The 19,910-nt window shown below is 41.8% G+C and overlaps 1 protein-coding gene across 11 annotated transcripts in view; it reads left to right on the top strand.

Moving 5' to 3' along the window:
• Positions 1–3,527: 3,527 nt before the first annotated feature.
• Positions 3,528–19,910, top strand: part of FER (FER tyrosine kinase) — a 195,261-nt gene continuing 178,878 nt past the window's right edge. For 9 of the 11 annotated variants that reach the window (XR_013943101.1, XM_080572799.1, XM_080572808.1 and 6 more), the window contains exons 1-2: positions 3,528–3,666; positions 16,585–16,691. The gene's annotated coding sequence lies outside the window, so the exon portion shown is untranslated. Of the gene's footprint in view, positions 3,667–12,165; positions 12,186–16,584; positions 16,692–17,974; positions 18,184–19,910 lie in introns of those variants that run through there. The other 2 variants (XM_080572803.1, XM_080572804.1) reach the window with 2 other exon arrangements.

The raw sequence follows: 19,910 nt of genomic DNA, 5'->3' as shown, positions 1-19,910 counted from the left end.
AATAACTTTAAGGTTTTTCAACACGAATATCAGCAGTATAAGGCAGATAACTTGCATGTTGCGTTCAGGAATTTTAGACAATGAGCCATATACAAAGAAATTAGATAAAGGTAGAAAAGAAGCATTCAAAATTATGAAAATGTGCTGACTGAACTATAGACTGGCCATGTACCAGAAGAGCTGCAGCAAACAGAAGAACAAAAAGAAAAAGACTCCTGAAACCTGGAGCTTGCCAGAGGAGGACAAGACTTTCACCATTTAAGAAGTAAATCCCTTGGGATTTCTAGTGTCACAGTCACTGAAAATTCTCTGGTAATTAGGAAGCTAGCAAACATAAAAGCATGAGTTCACAGAATATAAGTCATGCGAGAGGTGAAGACAGACCCGGGATACTAAACTGAATTCTTCATGTATTTTTCCTGGACGGCTGTTATTGTTCCATCCAGTTTGGCAATGAAGTGCTCCGTCTGGTGGGTGTTGAGGTGCAGCACCACAGGCTTCAGCGTTTGTCCAGGTGCTCACCAAGCTCCTCAGGTGCTGTCTGTATTTTGCAATTGGCTCTGAAGCCGTGCTTCACCGCTGCCATTGTCCATACTGGCAGGTTTAAGGTACTAATGCTAATCAGTTTTGGTTTAGCATGAAAGTAGAGGTTTAACTTGTGTGGGAGCAAAGGGGAGAAGCTGGAAGACAGTATGCTTAATGATTTTGAGAGATGTGCTGAAGCAAGAGCTTTTTCATTTCCCTAACACTTTTTTTTCTCCTTTGGATACTTGCAGGAATCAGCTCCTCTGCTTCCAGTGGGCCCTGGCTCAGGCCAGGCAAAGTAGGGCAGAGGAGATCATGGATGGGGCTGAATGAAGGAATGGCTGTGGAACTGGAAGACTTGGGTGGGGAAGACAGAAGAGGAATAGCATCCTGGTAGGAATAAAGTTGTTAATTTTTGCTTTTAATTGCAAGTGCTAATGTACTTCTAATGCTTTCACATTCAATTATTGCTTGTAATTTCTAAATAAAATTAGCAATTTGAATTTCAAACTAACTTACATATGTTTGCACTATACTGCTGAGACTGTAGTAAAGTCCTACCCCCTTTTTTCTCATATTTGTTTAATAAACATATGAAAGGTTTGGAAATTAAAACTTACTACAAAAGGGAACAAAGATTCCTTTCTTCCTCAAAAGCCAAGCTAGTTCTTCAGTGAGTTTTCAAAATTTCAGCAGAAGACTAAAATAAAGTTCCCTTCCCTTCCCTTCCCTTCCCTTCCCTTCCCTTCCCTTCCCTTCCCTTCCCTTCCCTTCCCTTCCCTTCCCTTCCCTTCCCTTCCCTTCCCTTCCCTTCCCTTCCCTTCCCTTCCCTTCCCTTCCCTTCCCTTCCCTTCCCTTCCCTTCCCTTCCCTTCCCTTCCCTTCCCTTCCCTTCCCTTCCCTTCCCTTCCCTTCCCTTCCCTTCCTTTCCCCTTCCCCTTCCCCTTCCCCTTCCCCCTTCCCCTTCCCCCTTCCCCCTTCCCCCTTCCCTCTTCCTCTTCCCCCTTCCCCCTTCCTCTTCCCCCTTCCCCCTTCCCCTTCCCCCTTCCCCCTTCCCTTCCCCCTTCCCCCTTCCCCCTTCCCTTCCCCCTTCCCCCTTCCCCCTTCCCCCTTCCCCCTTCCCCCTTCCCCCTTCCCCCTTCCCCCTTCCCCCTTCCCCCTTCCCCTTCCCCCTTCCCCCTTCCCTTCCCTTCCCTTCCCTTCCCTTCCCTTCCCTTCCCTTCCCTTCCCTTCCCTTCCCTTCCTTCCCTTCCCTTCCCTTCCCTTCCCTTCCCTTCCCTTCCCTTCCTTTCCCCAGTACAATAAGATATGTATGAATACAGCTGAAACCAGGCAAAATAAGGCTCTTTATCTGTCATAAAAACCTATCGTTGATGATCTATTATATCAAATTGAGTATTATCATCTAAATTAAGATTTTCTATCCCAAACATTAAATTGTTGAAAAGTATCCAAAGGTAAAATACATCTTAAAAAAACAAACAAACAAACAAATGAAGAAACAAAACAGCAACAACAACAAAAAAACACACTTCTTACTGCAAATTAAATAGCTTTTGCCTTTCTTCTGTGTCTCTAGTCTTACGCAATTTGGCTTCTAAAAGCAGGTAGGTTTCAATATTGCAATGAGGTGCATATGGATGAGGTACATCCATATGCAAGGAATTTTCTCACATGATAGGTAAATAAAGGAAAACGTTATTTGTATAGGATGTTTTGGGAGAAAAAAGTGTGAATGGCTTACACAGAGATAGAAAAGTAAATGTAGCATAGTTTCACTAATGGTTTTTGTACATTGTCTAAAAATGAATTCAAGGTCAAGAAGCCTTGTTTTGGGATATGGCTGCTCTGCCTGTGTCCTGTTTTTCAGACTCTATCCTAAATACCAGCTACTGGCTACCACTTGAAAAAGGATTTGTTTGTAACTCTAATCTAACCTGTTACGGTGGTTCCTCTGTGTGTAATTTATTATCAGACCTTGTTACTACTACTTAATTAAATTGAATTTGTTTGCTTTAAAAATAATCTGATAAAAAAAGACAAAATACAACACTTTAACATTCATGAAGTTTCCCCAGACCTCTTAAGCTAGTATCACACTAATGACTTTTTTTTTTTTTTTTCCTATTTGTTTGCTGTTGCTTGTTACCTGTTTCTGATGCTAATCTCTCTGGGTGACAAAGCACCAGAGCTCTGTCTGCCCATAAACTGCAATGCCCACGAGCCATTTCCCCAGGATTTGCTGTAGTTCAGTTGCATACTTTTCTTTCAGGTTCTCACCTGTAATTCTGTGATCAGCGATTAAAGCAGAAAAATTACATGAATGCATTAAACCTGGTGTGGAATATAGCTTAGTGTTGTAATTATGCAGATACCCCCCTCCGGCCACTAAGGCTTGAATTTTGTACTTTTCCATTCTCCAGCAACTTTTGAAGGAACATTTGAAGGAACTTTTAAAGGTATTTTTGAAGGAACTTTTCAAGATACCTTTGAAGGAACTTTTGGAAATATTTTTGAGGGAACTTTTGAAGGGACTTCTGAAAACTGGGTGGTAAACGTAATCTTGATTGCCAAAAACAAGCCCTAAACTTGTTTTCTGAGGATATTTGGGAAGGCCGGGAGTGATGGCAGAGATGTGACAGCGAGAGCATGCTTGGTGAAAACATGGAGCAGCTCGGTTGGGCGCGCAGGGGCCATTTATTTTTGTTTTTGTTTTTATTTTTTTAATTTAAATTTAATTTTTAATTTTAAAATTTTAATTTTAATTTTAATTTTAATTCAGCAGGGACCGCTTCCTTCGAGCACCGCGCTCCCCCAAGGTCAGCGCCCGGCGTGGCAGAACCGGGCCTCGGCGGCCCTGGAGCGTCTCCAGGGCAACTCCCGCGCCGCGTGGGGGCAACGCGCCCCACCCCTCGCCCCGCCCCCTCGCCACTCCCAGCCAATCGCCTCTCCTCTCCCATCCGAGGGGCGGCAGCGGCGTCGCGTCTCCTGCTCTCCGATTGGCAGCCGTCCGCCGCGCGTCACCGGCGGGCGGGGAGCGCCGGAGAGGCACCGAGCGGCCGGGCGCTGATTGGCCGGCGCGCGTCACGTGGAGGTGGAGGGGCCGTGACGCCCGCCGCAGCGGAGGGGCTCGGCTTGTCAGGTAGGTGCGGGCCGTGCGCGCCGCCGACGCCGCGCCGCCGACGAGGCGCGTGCCCGCGCCACCCGGCACCGGCGGCGGAGCAGCGCCTGGGGGGGGCGGGGGGCGCCGGTCCCGTCCCGTCCCGTCCCGTCCCGTCCCGTCCCGTCCCGTCCCGTCCCGTCCCGTCGGGCGCCGGGGCCGTGCCGCCGCCCGTAGGCCCGGCGCCGGGCTTCACCTGCGGGCGGGGCGGTGGCGGCGGCTCCGCGTTTCCCTCCCGCTGCGGCGGCGGCATCCGGCCTCCCTCAGGGCTCCCCCCGCGGCCGGGCGGCGGCGGCGGCTGCGGCCGCGCTGAGGCGGCTCCGCCCCGGCCGGGCCCGCAGCCGGCGGCTGCTGCCGGGAGCGGGGTGTGGGGGGCGGGCAGGGGCTTGGCAGCGCGGTGCGGTGCTGTGCGGGGTTAGCGGGCCGGGAAAGGCCCGGTAACAAAGGGGTGCGCCCAGGGGAGGGGGGAGCTGGTGCACAGGGGCGGCCCGAGGGGGTCTGAACGCAGGGCGGGTTGCGGTGATGAAGCGTTACGTGCTGGAGAGTGTTTAACTGAGCAAAAGCTCTCGCAGTTATCTATGAGGTCCTTCCCCGCTTCCCCACAAGTATAACTTCATGTCACGAGTGAGCCTGCCAAAGGAGAGCTCTTCTCCAGTTGACATCTGGGCTGCCAGTGTGCCAAGCGGTCATCTAAAGTCACTCTGACAAGGCACTTGAAAGGAAACACAGGCTGGAAAAGGGCTGGGCAGATTTAAAGTGGGAGAGAAGGAACAGTGGGCCTTCTGTAGGAGAGGGGACGAGGCAGCGTTTGCTGCTCTGGAACAGGAGATCCAACACAGGGAAGCAAGAGGGAGCAACCATGGGTCACACTGCACACGGGCAGCGTCGCCTTACTCCTTTCTCTAAGCACAAACACCCAGGTGAGCACCTTGCACGGAAAAAGGCTCTGTCGATGCAAGGCAGGTCTGTCCTAGACCCCATCCCGGGGCAGGCCTCCTGCTTTGCCCTCGCTGAGCCCCCCCCATGGCCCCTCCTGGGTGCTCTGTGGGCCGGGAGCTGCGGTGTCAGCCGGGAGGCAGAGGAAGCTGGCAGCCGTCCCGGGGCTGCTCCATAGAAGGAGATGGGCTAGCTGCGTGAGGTCATCGCTGCTCCGGGAGGAGGCTTTCTCCGGCGAGAGGGAAGTGGGTCTCGCAGAAGGAAGGGGGATCCTGCTGCCCTGGCGAAGGAGGAGCCGCAAGAGCAGAGCTGGAGCTTGTTCCTGTAGGAAGTAAACTGACCGTGCCCTCTTATCGTGAGATAAAGAAAGCTGTCCACTTTGTGCTGCTTAATTACAGTTTTCGTGTGTTTGCGTGATAAAAGTGGATTTAATAATCCTCCCCCGATGAAGTTTTTTTTGTGCAGGAGAGAAAGAAATGGTTGAGTATTCAGCATTTTGTTAAGGAGTCCAAGGGATTTAAAATACCATGTATGCAAGGACGCTTGTTTCTGCTGTATAACACTTGCATTAGGTAGCTGCAGCATCTTTGGAACCATTTGTTTTGGAAACTTTTAATAGTGAATCGCTGGAACTCTTAGCTTTGTTTCCAGGGTTCGAGAGAAGATGGTTACCTTTACTTTTAAGAGCTGCATCTGTAGTGGATCATAATGTACAGGAAGTTATGGAAGTACTTAAAAAGCACCAAGGGTGTATCTAAAATGCCTTTTTTTCCTCCTTTTTCACTTTTTTTTTTTTTTTTTTTTTTTTTAGGACAGCTTCTTGTGGTTGGGAATTTGGATTCCCATCATTATATTTCAGGGCATGACTGTAATTTGTTTTTCACAAATTGTTTCACAAAGTTTAAATGCAGAGTTCAGGTTGGTTTCAAGTGCAGTGAGTCTAAAGCAATAAAGATTTTGTAAGTCCTGGGTGTTTCCTTGGGTGATGATAAATTCCCAATAAATTTACACTTAGTGCTGTTACTAACCCGAGTGACCGAGTATGTACCTCATAACATCCTTCTTCTCCTTTGGATCTCAGATCTGTTTTCTGTACAGTCACCGGTTTCCTTTGCAGAGCTGCCTTTCTGCACACGCTGAAGGGAAGGTGCCAGGTGGTTTAACTGCGATTTCCAACTTTCTTTCCCACATCTGAGCCTGTTGCTGACTGGCACGGTGCGCACGTATGAGTGGTGCGGCCGTGCACAGGGACAGCTCTCCGTGCTCACAGCTGCCCCGTGATTCGGTGACTGTTCTCTTGCCAGTGGTCCTCTTTTCTCAGAATTCCTCGTCTTCAAAATGGGTTAGTCAGCTTGTATGAGCGTAGATGTGAGTAAGAAACCAGAACTACGGTGTGAACTTGCACCTTGAGCAGCCGGGGCATTTTGTTAGGCTTTCTGATGCGATCCCTCTTCTTTTCTGCTGAGGGGAGAGCTACCGCTTGGGCCAGATCTCTCACTTAGGTTCTTGTTTGCCTGAAAGTGGCGTAACAGTAGTAGTTACATACTGTGAGATGTTTCTGTGACACCTCTGTATAGCGACAGTCACGTGAAACTTTCAACTGCTAAAGGAAAAGTGAAAATAATGCTGCCCGTGTACTCGGTCTGCCATTTAGGTATTCTTTACAGTGTTGCTTCCATGATAATGTAATCCATTTGGAACCCCAGTCTCATTAGCTGTCAGTAATGAAAATACTTAATGAGTAACTGCTTAATAGTTTATAATGTGTTACGCATTTGTGTGTATGGTGTTCAGATCTTGATCTGAAAACTGTCCTTTCACAAGGTCTCTTGTAATATTCGTCATTAAATCTCAGTGCTTCCCAACCTTTATTTCATATTATGGCTTTGGAAGTTATTTATTTTAACAGAAAGAGCTGAGGCATTAAGAAATTAAGCCTAAGCATCAAAATAAATTACCAGAATTAAGACCTAATGAAAAATCAATTACCTCCTAAGTAGGAGCAACATGTGAAAAGTTTGTGAATTGTTTAGCATTACGTAAGAACTCTTCAGCAGAAGCAGAAATAGAACCCAGAGTAATATTAAAGTGCATTAATCATGAGTCCTTTTTTTCCTGAATTGCCTGTTTAGAAACTGGGAGACGTAAAATTACAGCAATGGGTGTGATGGATTTGTGAAGATGAGCCCCTCTGACAGAATGCTGAATCATCCCTGGAGCACTCCATCCTCTGTAGTAAATAAGTCAGGCGTTTATGGAGAAAAGCACTGTGGAAGTAATTACACGATCACATAATGCATATTCCAAAGAGGGTGGCATTTAGGTTTTCATCCTCAATTTGTGAGTCTCTTAATTTCAGTACTTGATTTGTCAGCTTTGCTGCTTTTCTCCAGCGCTGTTTATGCGTGACTGTTTGCTTTAGAAAAAACAGAAAATCTTATTCCATACATTAACAGCATATTGAAACATACATGGTTCGTCATCATATTTATAGTGTTTGCTGTTTGGGCTGAGAATGGCAATAGTAAGTAGTTTTTCTCTGTACAATACAGACCAGACTGGGATGAGTATTAAGAATGTTACTTTTATGAGTATTTAATAAAGGCAGGAATACTTTTGTTAAATATTTGGTGCTGTAATACCCAGATGATAGTGGTTCAGTTAGTGCTGGTGGTGTTAGCTGATGAGTAAATCACAGAATTTACCCGTGGTGAACCTATGAAAAAATAAGAGTATGGTCTTAGCATAACCCTGCTTAATCTTTGAATACTTAAAGCTTGTCATACTATGCAATTTTGTATTTTTTTTTTTAATAATGTAGTTAGTGTAGTGTATTGCCACCGGCTCTGTTAAAATACAGCTTTTGTGTATATTTTTCTTTCTCTTTTTTTTTATTTTTATTTTTTTCAGGGAACATCAGACTTCCTAGTACTGCGTTCTGCTTTAAAATGTTTGAGTGTATGATATATCCCACAATACCTGTGTCACAAATAAGTCTGGGGAGTTCCAGATAAAGGGAGCAGTGAAATAAGGTGGCTAAGTTTTAAAAATGTGACAGCTTGGATACTTATACCAAACACTGTGAATAAAGGTATTTAAAAAACATTGTCCTGTCCCTTCAGCAGACTGTTGTGGGAAATGCATTTGTAGCCAATTTTAAGGAAAATCACTCAGCTTTGGAGCTTGCTACTACTAATGAGAAAATATAAAGTGTGGAAGCAGAAGAACACACGCTTGCTTTTTTTTTTTTTGTTATATTTCTTGCATGTTGAGACTGTGAATGGTGTCCTTTCTCCAAAGGAGAATATCTTTTCCACCATTTCTGTAATATGTTTATTTATCAGTTCAGAAGATGTGGTAACTAAAGTTCAGCAGATAAAAGGAAGTGCTCGATTTGCCAAATACACAAAAGTGTTGACAGTAACGTGCAGAAACGTGCAGTTGAGAAAGCAAAGAATTATAAAGAGTTAAAGAGCTGTAACAAAGATACAGAAAGGCCTTTTAATACCCAGTTCTGCCTTTTGGACTAGGTCAGTGTTGAAATCGGAGTGGGAAATCCCTCATCAATTAATGTGTTAAGTAAACCTGAAGCTGCTAGATTAACAAATTTAGTTGGCATCCAGATGATGTAATTTATCCAAATTATTATTATTATTATTTTTAATGTGAGGAGGTAATTATATCCTTATTCAGGTCAAAAATGTCAGCTTTATTCGATCCTCATCTTCCTCTTGGTTCTGCATACATTCTAACTTTGCTTTTGGTTTGTGTTCTGGAACCAGCTGGTACCCTCTGAAAGGAAACCTGCCCACGGCTGATGGGATTGTTTGCTCCAGGCTCTGCTCCATGCAGTACGGATGCACACTGCAGCAGATTTGTGTCCCGTGCAGAACAATCTTCCAGAAGTATCCCTGTGTGCATGTGTCCTCAAATGTAAGGCTTCCTGTTTACATGTAGCATGTAGTGTTGTGCTGATGTGCTGTGAGAGGGCGATCTCCTGCGTTCCAGTTCTCCCTCAGAATCCCTCCGACCAAACCTCCCCAGGGGAGGTGGAGGCATTTGCAGCGTGGAAGCAGTTAGCCTGCTTTCGGAGGGCGAGAGATGTGAGCAGGCTAAACGCGAGAACATCTTTATCAGTTGATCTGGGTTGTGTCTGCACTGTGGTCCATAAAGATGTTACAGATTTAGCTATTTCCAAAGCAGAGATTAAACAGATGGTTGTTAACATTCATCTTTACAACAGGCTGGCTCGTGTCCTAGTACGTAGTTTTTCTCTGATTAAGTTGGGATTTCAGGTTTGAAGATGCAGTTAGTCAAGTTCCCTTGAAGTGTCCCAGAGTACAGTAAGGCAAGAATTCTGAGAATAATTTAAATAACTTGCATACAGTGCAAACATTCTTATCTCCACACATTTTTTTTTTCTGAAAATCTCCATGAATGGTTCTGTGGCCTGAAGAACTCTGGCCTCATAAATGAAAAAATAGCCGATTGGTATCATTTCTGATAAGAATACTTTTGAGATGCAGAATGACAGACTGGAGTAACAAAAAAATAGAACTAAACCAAACTCAGTTATTCCAAATCTTATGTATGCAGATATATTTTCACGTGAAGAGTTTATGCATGATTTTTTTTTTTCCTACGCACTTCAGCATTATTTTTCCAGAGACCTAGGAGGTTAAACGTCCACAACTTGTTGCTGCTTGTTTTAACATCCATTAAAGCTTGGTTCATTTATACATTTTCTAATGAGAATAATACTTTTCAGAAGGAACTTGGTTTATAACTGGGAAGGCTGATGATATCCAAACTGAACTGACTGGTCTGAAAAGATAGGATGGGCTTTTTCATGTATCTGGAAGAGTTATATTCGTTATATTTGTAGATGGTATATATTAAAATTTGTTGCACATCTGAATTTGCACTGCAAGAACATTTAGAAGTCTCGTGCCTGGTTCAATCATCTGTCTTTTGGGTGGCTGCCTTTATAGTGAGAATCACTTTTTCCTATCTAAAAGAAAGGGAGATCAGAGTGAACGTATTTTAGGATGTGGGACATATGAGGGAAAAGCCATCAGATGAGGCACAGCAAATAAAAACTTTGGGCAACACCTTTTACTCAAGCACACTCTGTGTTTTATTTCCTGCAGTGTAACAGTCTGGAATATCAGCTGTTGGGAGGAGACTTTCTTCTTCTTGGACTCATGTTCCTCATGGGCTGGTTTTCTGTGCGGAATACCATGAGATTGAACTACTTTAAATGTGATATAACGGTGCCAAGGAAATAAGTGACCTCAAGAAGACTGAGTGAACTATGAATTAACTAGGCAGAGAGTTTAATGAACCAGAAGGATGTAATTAGCTTAATGAAGGAGGAAAGAAGCAGCAACAACCTGATTTTTTTTTTTTTTTTCAAAGAGTGGTAAATACTTGGAACTAGACTGCTTTTCTCCTGAGGAGACCAGTACTGTCATTTATTACAGACTAATAGTAATTTAAAACAATTTAATCCAATTGTTTTGGCTGGAGGGAGAAATTCTAGATGATGTTGGGCCATAGAAAAAAATAATGCACTTGGGACATAATAACCCCCTGCAGCAGTACAGGCTCATGCAAGAGTGTCTGGAAAGTTGCCCAGCAGAAAAGGACCTGGGGGTGCTGGCCGACAGCCAGCTGAACACAAGACAGCAGTGTGTCCAGGTGGCGAAGAAAGCCAATGGCATCCTGGCCTGCATCACAAATTGTGTGGCCAGTGGGACTAGGGAAGGGTTTGTCCCCCTGTACATGGTGCTGCTGAGACTGCACCTCAAGTACTGTGTTCAGTTTTGGGCCCCTCACTACAAGGACATCAACGTGGTGGAGGGTGGGCAGAGAAGGGCTGTGAAGCTGGTGAAAGGACTGGAGAACAAGACTTATGAGGAATAGCTGAGGGAACTGGGGTTGCTTAGTCTGGAGAAGAGGAGACTCATAGGGGGTGACCTCATTGCTCTCTACAGCTACCTGAAAGGAGGTTGCAGCAAGGAGGGAGTTCGTCTCCTCTCAGGTGACAGGAGATAGGACACAAGGCAACACTCTCAAGTTGCACCAGGGGAGGTTTAGATTGGACAGTAGGAAGTATTTCTTCACGGTGGGGTTAGTCAAACACGGGAAGGGGCTGCCCAGGGAGGTGGTGGAGTCCTCATTCCTAGAGGTATTTAAGAGATGTATGGACATGGCACTAAGGGACATGGTTTAGTGATGGGACTTGGTAGGTCAGGTCTGTGGTTGGACTTGATTGTGACGATATTTTACAATCTAGATGACTCTAATTCTATGATTCTAGGTAAATTAATATCAAGAAGTGAAACATTACCTGCAACTCCCTTCCAGCTAATGAAGATGATATCTAATAGCATGAAAGAAATTAGTGAAGGAATACATAACTGCATACACCAAACCATTAGTAAACAGCTATATTTAATTTTAACATTGACTCATGCTGCCACTTTTCCTAGCAATTGTTTCCACATTCACTATTCATTAAAGGCAAGCCTCTTGAAAATGTAATACTTTAACTTGTCTTTTGTTGTTTTAGCTTGTTCAGAAATTTATATACTATATAAAATACACTTTAGAATGAGTGTGAGTCACTAACTAATGTGTCCATGTTTTTCAATTTGGGGCCAACTATTTGTAATTTCAGCATTTTAAGTTTCTTTGTAAAACTAGAACAATTCTGTCCTTTAGAAGATGGAAGTGTTACAACCTTAGAGCAGTAAGACTACTTCAGAAGACTACCAAAGACATGAGAAGTTAATAATAAAAATAAAAGACAATTGAATTAGTTATTTTGTTATTAGTTATTTTTAGCCTAGTACTTCTCTGTTACCTGTCAGACCACACCAGGCAGTGCTGTTGTTCATGATGTTAATACATCCATGTGAAGAGAGGAAATATGGAATGGTGTTGGTCCATGCTGGTGTTCAAGTTTCTTCCCTGCTAGAGCGGAATTAATTTTTGAATGTGTAGGATGTGTCTCATGTGCAGGATGTATGTGAGACTTTATATGCACATAGAAAGAGCTGGGAGAGCCTGGTCCTTAGTTTGGTTTAATACAGTTAGAAAAATGCGACAGGGACAGCTTTGTTCTTCCAGCCTCTGAAATATATGAGAGTAAGAGTCTGTACTGAGGGACTGGAATTGTTCCTCAAAAGCTATGGAAACTCCCTATTCCAATTTTAAGTAAAAGCGTGAAGTAGCTGTGGTCAAAGGAAGACCACAGGAACACAGTTGTGGAAGGAGAAGTTTTGCAGTGTGCTAGAACTTGTATGAGGGTTGGAGATACTTGATCGTAGTATCAATTAGAATCACCCTTATCAGCCTCATCCTGCTCAATCTGTTTTTCTGTTAACATCTGGAGTGGAGATCACTGTTGATCACTGCAGAATTGAGAGTTCAGTGAAAGTTCGTTGCTCAGGTCCTCTTTACTGAAGTTGTGCTTTTCTTTATCATTCCTTGCAGCCTGGAGCTTAATGTAAAGGAAGCTTAATTCCTGGAAAAATACAAGAAGAAGCCTTCCTTTACTTGTAAGTTTGTGTAAGGTAGCAAAAAGCTAGGTGCAAATCCCCTTTGTGTGGGGTCGGCATGTTGTTCTGTAGGTGGCACTGCCTTTTTCAAGTTAACAGGAGCACCACGCTGAGTCCTGAGGCGCAGTGGCAAGGTATGACTTCGGGCAGCCAGCCTAGCCCTGCTCTTTCTAACCTGTAGCTGCCTTCAGCTTGTACTCTTCTGCCTGGTGAAATTTGATCTCAAGCATCTTTTTGGTCTCAGATGTTCAAGTTGCAAAGAAGAGGTGTATAGGATCTTTGCTTCTCTATTCCATGGTCACAGAGAAGAGGAGATAAGTTTTGGTTAATGAGAAACTTTTTCCCGTGCTAAGACCAAGGGAATGCTAAGTCAGAGAAAACAGAGACTTGAGAAAAATATTTTCTGCCATGTCTTTGGTGGTTGGGGAAAGAATTAGATGGTGTTTGATGACTGTTAGTAACTTTCTTCCATCACATCTATTATTGCTGTTTGCATGTTGGAAAATAATTCCCTTAGGCAAATGAATACTGCATGTCCAAAAAAGGATGTTTTATAATTGTAACCAGAGAGGGTCCAAAATTTTCTTTCTGGGCCTTTACCTAGCTTTTTTTTTTGTGTGTGTTATTGAAAAGCATAAATCCTTTTCTTTGATGAAGCCCACTGCTTCTTATTTCCATGTTCTTTTAATAAGATCAGAGCTGGAAGAGCTGGTACGGCAAACCATGGTTTTCATACATCTGCAAGACAGTGTGAGTGTGATGTGTGAGGTTGGCTGTATGCAATCGAGTGAAATACATCTGGCTTGGTGCTTGCTGCTGTTAGATAAGAAGGGACTGTTGCTGCAGACATAAAATAATTGTTCCTCTGACATTTCTGTCCTGCTTTTGCATTTTAGAGATGTCTTGAGACAGAAGTTGTATGTTCAGGAGTTTTTTTTCATTATTTTTTTAAAATAATTTTTGAATGTGTCTGTTTCTTGGTCTCAAAAGTATCTTTAGGCATTAAATACTCTCATTTAATTATTTACTAGGTGAAGAAGTATTTAAGAGCAACTTTATTTAAAGTTTCATTTGACGTTCCCATGTTCTTCTGGGAAACACTTCAGACATACGACATGTCATGCCAGATTGTGCTATCGTGCTTTTTTTAACTTTGATCAGACACCTCATAGTTAATCTGTTTTGTGAGCTAAAAACTTCTCTTTACTTTCTTTGTGCAGAAGCTGCTCCGTACTCTGATCAGTATTGCCTGTATTTTCTAATGCTTGATATTCTTCATGAGATAGAGTAATTAGAAGATACAGGAACACCATGAATGTATCAGCAAAATAGGAATATATTTTCTGTTTTTTTCTAACCTTTGTTAAAAAATAAAAACATATGATAATCTGGATGTTTCCTAACCTGATTGCTTCAAAGCACTGGACAAACATTTTTGAAGACGTGTGCTCAGAGATGACCCCACCTTTTTCCCATGTGGTGTTAAGCAGCCTAGGATGCTCTCTCCCGGTATGTTGTGCTGCATTTACTGACACGTGATTTCACCTGCTGTTTTAGATGCCTGTTGCTCAGTGTCTTGGGGTTCCTTTGCAGCTTTCTGTAATAAAGCATCAGCTGTGATTGCACATAATGTACCACATGCAAATTTAACCAGAGATGTTGTGTGAAATGGTAGATATGCAAGTGACCGGTCTCAACAGCTCCACAAGTCCTGGCATGGATTCTGCTGATGCTTCTGACTTCCTCCCCCGTGGAGCTGTGTTTCTGAAACCTCATGCTGCAAGGGCTCCACTTCTGTAACAGCTTCTGTGAGACACCCCAGCTGAAACTTTTAAGAACCCTTTTCTTTGCTACCACGTCTAACGCCTTTGTAGACCAGCTGCTCAGTTCCCTCAAAGAACACTTCAAATTGGGAAGCATGACTTTTCTCTGCACTCATTTTTTTTTCACCCTACCCCAAATTACAGGTTCTTTAGTATGATTTTAACACCTTGCCCAGTATGGCAGTCAGACTTTGTTGTACTTTTCCTGATTGCCTTGGTAAGCTCTGAAAAAAAATAATAAAATGGTATATTTTCTACTCTCCATTCCTTTTTGCTGTAGTAGTCAGCAGTTACTTCAAGCCTAAGTTTTTGTAGAATTAATAGTTTGGTTATTTCATACTTGATGCTTTAATGCTTCTACAGAATAGTATCTGTTTCTGGTGAGTTCTTACTATTTGTTATTTTTAAATGCTCCTCTGTTGCTTCATTTTGAGAGGGTGCTTGTATATCCCCAGTTTAAAGAGGATCTGGTTTGGTATTGGTTTTAACTGCCTCTGCAGTAATTTCAGAAAACAAGAGTTCATCTAGGTTTTCTTCTCTATCCTTATTTTCTTTTAATTCCTTCTTTTGCATCTTCGTTATCTAGTGGTTTATTGCACTGAGGAAGCAAGCTGTCTGTAACTTTCAGATTCTACTCTGTTTGAGCCCAGAAATTGCAAACAGAACTTTGTTCTAAAATTTTTCAGTGCTGTCTTACAGCTAGCTCTACGGTTAGTTTACTGACCAAAGTTTCTTATATTTCCCTGTACTAGCTGGCATTTCCCTATCAGTTAGATAAGTTTTGGAAATATAATTGTATTGCCAGTTTCAAATTCTATGAATGCCCTGCATGCTGATGAAAAAAAGCACATGAATATAAAGTCAGAAGTAACTGGAATTATTGGGGGGAGGGGGGAAGGAGGCAGTTGGTTGTGTTTTATTTTTATATTGACAGACAAAAAATCTCCCTTCTACTGTAGGTGTAATTTTTTTTTATTATTATATTTTATTATAAGAAGGTGTGCTTTTTGCCTGTGTGCAGAGAGCAGAAGATACAGCTTGTCGGTGTTTCAGTGGCTCTAGTCTGTTTTTTCATTTAGTAAGTGAAATTTTCAGAAAAGGTCATTTTACCACGTGCAGCTCTTTTACAGGTTGACTGCTTAAAATTTGAATGTCTTCAGGTGTTGGTGGTAGCACGCATTTTACTTTCATGTGTCCTGTTTGAATCAGGAAAAGCAGAAAAAGAGTTTTTTTGTCCAGTGGTACTCTGACATTTCTAACTGGTTTGTGATGGGAGGAGTGGAGACAAATACTACTATTTAATGTTTGGCTTTTGGTGGTAGTTCCTTTCTGGTGGAGACTTGCTTAGGTAGCTGAATTTTGGGCTTTGCAATTTCTCACTGATGTTTGTATATGTGTTATTAAAAATGTTTTGAATTCTGTATGATTCTAGTCTGGTCTGTTTTTTCTTCCTTTGTATCTGCTTGCATGGCTACTGCCTCCTTGCAGTGACTGAATGTAAGCATCACTTACAGTCTTTGCTATTTTTGGTCATGGAGAGAGAAAGTTTCATATTTATATTAAGCAGGACTTTGTTTCTAGAATGTCACTAAGTAACCAGGAAGGAATACTAGATAATGCCTGTTTGAATGTGAACTAAAACTATCCTTTGTAAGGTTTAAAAAATGTGTATGTCCATTATTAATGCTTTGTTTTAAACTTAAAAAATAATCTGCAAAACAGTTGCAGAATTTTAGCTTTACGCAGGGTGTTTGTCTTTCAGTTTCTTTTGTCCTTTTTTTTTTTTTTTTTACAAATGTAAAACTGTTAAATCAATATCAAATGTCTTGTCTAAAGCTTTTACTTTAAACTGGCATGACATTGGTCCAGATGTTCACACAGAATAGCTCGCACTCTCAAGCTACGTGCAAAGCCCCTTTCTCTATACTTTTTATTTGAAATAGTTTTTTTAATTTAAAACCTCAAAATGCAGCCTTCACCTAGATTGCAGTCCAGAGTTGCAGGCTGAAATTGGAGTGCTGTAGTCTTTATTACTCTCTATGACCTCTTACTATTATGGGTATTGCAGTAATTAGAGCTATATAAGAAATTATCTTGGTTGGTGCGTTTCTCATGTTGCTACTTGTTTTCTTACAGACCACTGAAAATACTCCTATGAAGTTTGTCTTTCATGTAATGAATTCTGTTTCCCCATGCTTTTGTTTTCTTTATTAATGGATTTTCTTCTAGTTTTATCCAGGGCAAATTTCAGAAATAAATGTATTTATCTAGTTTTCCAAAATAAAAAGAATGTCAAAATAAATTTCCAAGAACTTTTTTTTTTTGTAAATAGAAAATCTTCAGTTACATGAGTATAGAAAAATTATACACATAATTTTGAGACATTAAATAAGGTGATAGCATACCACTACTTGCAGTCATTTGAGAATTTCTTTTTGTTTTCCTCTTTTTTTTTTTTTAATATATTTTCTGGTTAGAAAATGAAAATGTGAAGCAATTTATCTAAATATAATTTTTGCAAAATATTTTAAAATGCTGAAATAAAAAATACTTTTTTTTCTGCTTTTCTTTCACAGAACTCCCAGAAAGTGAAAGTATATTCCTGAAAGTGAAAATCAGAAGAAGTAGCTGCTGAGATATAGAGAAGTATATTAAGGATCATTTTTTGGTTAAACTTTTTAAGGTAGGAGGGCTATGCTTTTCTGAAAAGTAATCCTAAAAATAAGCTGCTTATTTTGCCTTGGGTAGAATAATATTTCAGACCAATTTTGAAATGATCAGGCAACGTTTATACTGCTGCTTTGGATGTTTATTGGTGACAATGGCTGTATGGAAGCATTAGTTCATCTCATGACTATGTTCCATACATTTAGCATCAAATGCATATGTAAATAGTATTCTGGTTATGTGGGTAGTGTAAACAAATGGTAGGTAAAGCATATATTTTATGTTTCATGATGATGTATGTTCTGGGAGTAGATCCTACACTAGGAGAAATTCAATGCCCTAATTTTTATTTAGGGTGTGGAGGGAGGGCTAAGTGATTTATTTCCTAGTTCTGATGGAAAATAACTACTATAAGCCTCAGGTTCAGAAATGGAGGTGGACTGTGTAACAAATTGATCACCTCTTATGAAGTTGCTTTATCAGTATGAAAACCTTGAATTTGAGTATTTGTTTCTCCTGAAACAAAGTCCTCATCTTTTTTTCTGCAATATTGTTAATGTTTCTAGAAAAGGACTTTGAAATAATTGCCATGCTAAGCGATTTGGAGTCCACATACATATAGGAGCATGGGAGTTGATAGCAGGTCAAGAGTGACCCATTGCATATTCCTTCTTCTGGAAGGATCAGATGTGTGCTGTGCTTCCTTGTTCTGAATTTAGCTGGGGGCCTGATGTGCTTCTGTTTTGTGGCTTATCAGTTTCCTGCCTTTTGTGGCCTTGAAAGTTCATCATCATTCATACTGTAAAACCACAAGAACAGCATATATATAACAATATTTCCCAGGATGCCCTCCCACCCCTAACAACTTGTGTCTTCTCTAATATATTGCTATGGTCGGCCTCTTCTCACAGGTAACTAGTGATAGGACTAGAGGGAATGGCCTCAAGTTGTGCCAGGGGAGGTTCAGGCTGGCAATGAGGAGACATTTCTTCTCAGAAAGAGCAGTCAGGCATTGGGATGGGTTGCCCAGGGAGGTGGTGGAGTCACCGTCCTTGGGAGTGTTCAAGGACAGGCTGGACGTGGTGCTTAGGGACATGGTTTAGTGGGTGACATTGGTGGTAGTGGGATGGTTGGACCAGGTGATCATGGAGGTCTTTTCCAACTGTAATGATTCTATGATTCTATGAAATATACGGAAGAATGTGTTTGCTAATTGTAGAGTAATGGGGTTGGATGCATCTTGTTTGATGGATGATGTGGATTCCCTTTGTGTTTGCTTTTGGTCATTGTCAGGCAGATGGTACCTCTGATCTGATTCAGTATGTCCATTCCCGTCCATTCCTCTGTTGGTGGTAGACAGTAATCTTTAAGTGCAGATTGGCTGTGAAAACCACTTTCTTCAGTTCTGGAATCCAGGAAGACTGCTAATGACAGAATATCGGCTTTATTTGCTGAGCGGAGTGATGCAGTACTGAAGAATTAAGTGGCTGTCACTGAAATTTTCCACTGTGAGTCTGACAAATTTTAACATCGTTGTTTTAGAATCTGACCACATTGCTGCGGTGGTGGTGGCTGAGACAAGTCACAAGCTGTCTTTGGTAAATGCAATTAAATTTAGAGCTGTTCAAGGAGTGGTTGCTCATTTTGCATTTTTAAATGTACATTGAGAGCTTAGTACCTCTCAATTATTAGTTTTTTTATGAATGATGATAAAAAAAGAAAATGTCCTATCTTGGAATTGGCTCTGGCACATATTTTGACTGTTAAAACTCACCAAATATTGATTGGCAAATTTGCATATCCACTAATTTTAAAGTTATGTACATAGACCATCTCAAAATACGCAGCATTGGAGGAGGAAGTACCTTTGTTTGTCACGCTTCCTGTATCTCCTCCTGGTTCCGCAGTAAATTTTTCCTGAATTTACATTTTTCATTTCACTACTCAGTTTTGCCTCTAGTCGGTGTTTGCAGAATCTGGGTGAGAATCTACCTCTGTCTTAGTGCTAGCATTGTAGTGTTGTTTGGCAAAGCAAACGAAAACGGGACTGCCAATGCTTGTTCCCTAATCCAGGAACTGTGGACATGGGAAAGCACGAGGAGGAACAGGCTGGAGGAGGCAGCTGGGCTTGCTCCCCGTCCTCAAACAGCACCTTTGGGTGGTGGAGGTAGGGCGCTGGTCCTGATGCTTTGTTGGGTGACCCTGTGGGGCAGCTAGCAACTTGTCTGTGTATGCAAAGGGGGAAACACCAGGCCCAGGCCCGGAAAAATGCCTGTCCGTATTGATGCCTTATCCTGCCTCTTTGAACATTGGCCTTTGGAAATGGGTTTGTGCTTTCTGAGAGCATTCAAAATACAGATTACATAGAGCATGTCTGTTAATGTGTTTGGTAATTCATACAGTTCTGACTTCAAGTGACCATGTAATCAGTACTGGTTTCAGTTGCTTTCTGTGTATAATTAAAAATGTCGTTTTTTAGCTTCTTGACTATTAAGTATCTTAGATCTTGGATACTTGCTCACAACTTCTTTGCCTCCATAATATTGGAGCGCCTGAGATTAGCTGAATTTTTTGATGGAACACTTTCTAAATTTTCAAGGAAGAGGCATGGAGGTGGAGCTGAGAATCATCAGCTCTGAAACTTTGCCCTTGCTAGTTTCACTGATCAGAATTTTATCACGTTTTTAAAACAAACTTTTCCTATGGTGAATCTATTGCGGTGAATGGAATAATTGAAACTGAAGATCAGAGTCCAGTATACATACAGTTTTTGTCTATTTACTCAGGCATCTACTAGAGTAGTCTGAAAAAATCAAATTATTACTTAGTGAAGGGTGAATTAGCAGGCTGAAGTGAAATGTTAGCGGATCATCTGTTCTGTTCAGTTTTGTGATTTTCTGGCTCCATAGTGAGTAAGTAGAAGCAGACTGAAATATCATATGCTGAGAATATTTTATCCTTCCCTTGCCCTCCTGCCTTTTATAGCACAAGACTTCAACTTGAGATTCAGTTCCCATCTTTTCTGAATGGGATGTAAGAAAATAGAGCTACAACTTTTCTCGTTGATAATGTGCTAGGAGATTTAGTGCATGTGCTAAAATATGCTAGGAGAGAAATGAGGTTGGTCACAACAGTGGATGTAGGTCTAAAGAGTGTTGAGAAATCACAGAGGGAAGCACAAGTCGTTAGTAAGTAGATGCTGTAAGATCTTTCACTTATCTTACTAAATTATCAG

Source organism: Anser brachyrhynchus (assembly GCF_964034855.1).
Source record: "Anser brachyrhynchus genome assembly, chromosome: Z".
NCBI lineage: Eukaryota > Metazoa > Chordata > Aves > Anseriformes > Anatidae > Anser > Anser brachyrhynchus.
Note: the sequence above shows the minus strand (reverse complement) of the source record. Positions and strands in the feature narration are given on the sequence as shown.